General features: G+C 49.3%; 1 pseudogene; it reads right to left on the reverse strand.

Annotated features, from left to right (window-relative positions):
• Positions 1 to 501: 501 nt before the first annotated feature.
• On the reverse strand, positions 502 to 1,018 carry LOC147001274 (small ribosomal subunit protein eS19 pseudogene; annotated as a pseudogene).
• Between the last annotated feature and the right edge of the window lie 223 nt (positions 1,019 to 1,241).

A 1,241-nucleotide genomic window follows, 5' to 3' on the forward strand; every position in this document is an offset into this window, starting at 1 on the left:
GTCTGCCTGAACGCCACCATGCTCCCCACCATGAAGATAATGGACTAAACCTCTGAAACTGTAAGCCAGTTGCCAATTAAACGCTTTTTCTTTTTTCATAAAAGTTGCCTTGGTCATGGTGTCTTTCCATAGCAGTGGACGAGGTGTCTTAAGATGGCAGGGTGGAGGTGAAATCTCACTCAGGCAGCTTGCTAGTCAGAAGAACACTGGAGTGGGAAGGCACCCCAGGCTGTAAGTGATGAGACTGATGGAGCACACTCTCAGGTAACCAGAGTGTCACCCAGAATATCCCCCTTTCATGGAAACGTTTCTAGGCTAAAGGCAACTAAGATGCATTAAGGCCAGGGCGCCCTCGCTTTGGATTCCCCTTTGCTGAGTAAACTGCAAATTCTCCACCAGGACAGCTCTTGGCCCAGACACTGCATCAGAGGGAGTGACTTACTTCCTGTTCCCTTCCCCTTCCCCCTACCTCTGTTTCCATCTTTTGGAAGCCTGGGAGTCTTTTTTTTTTTTTTTTTTTTTTTTTTTTTTTTATGAATGAGGCAATTTATTAACCCAGCATCCTTTGTTCTAATGCTTCTTGTTGGCAGCTGCCACCTGTCCAGCGATCCTGTCCAGATCTCTCTGTCCCTGAGGTGTTAGCTTACGGCCCCCATCTTGGTCCTTTTCCACCGTTTTCAGCCCCTCCAGGGCTTGGAGGACCCGACGGGCCACACTCTTAGAGCCTCTGCTGAAGTGGCTGGGTCTGACACCATTTCTCTGCCGTCCTCCATAGATCTTGGTCATGGAACCAACCCCAGCACCACCTCGGAGGTACAGGTGCCGTGCTGTGGAAGCAGCTCGTGTGTAGAACCAGTTCTCATCATATGGGGCAAGCTCTTTATGTTTGGCCTTTCGGGGACTTTCAGCTTCCCGGACTTTTTGAGGAAGGCTGCCAGAGCTCTGACGAACTCCTGCTGGTTAACGTCTTTTACAGTAACTCCAGGCATCGTGCGGCCTCCGCGCTGCCAGCCAGGGGAAAGGGCTGGGAGTCTTTTATACTGTCATTTCTTCATATTTACTGTTCTTTGTCGATGGGGTTACATAAGCCAGAGTTCTAAGATGCCATTCTACCCCTTATTCTTTCTTTCCTTTTCCAGTGTAGGTAATTATATCTATGGCGGTACACACACACACACACACACACACACACACACACACACACACACGGCAATCACTGTACCACTGAGTTACATCCGCAG

The sequence above is a fragment of the Mus caroli genome, unplaced genomic scaffold (genome assembly GCF_978045245.1).
Source record: "Mus caroli unplaced genomic scaffold, Mus_caroli_1 scaffold_14, whole genome shotgun sequence".
Classification (NCBI taxonomy): Eukaryota; Metazoa; Chordata; class Mammalia; order Rodentia; family Muridae; genus Mus; species Mus caroli.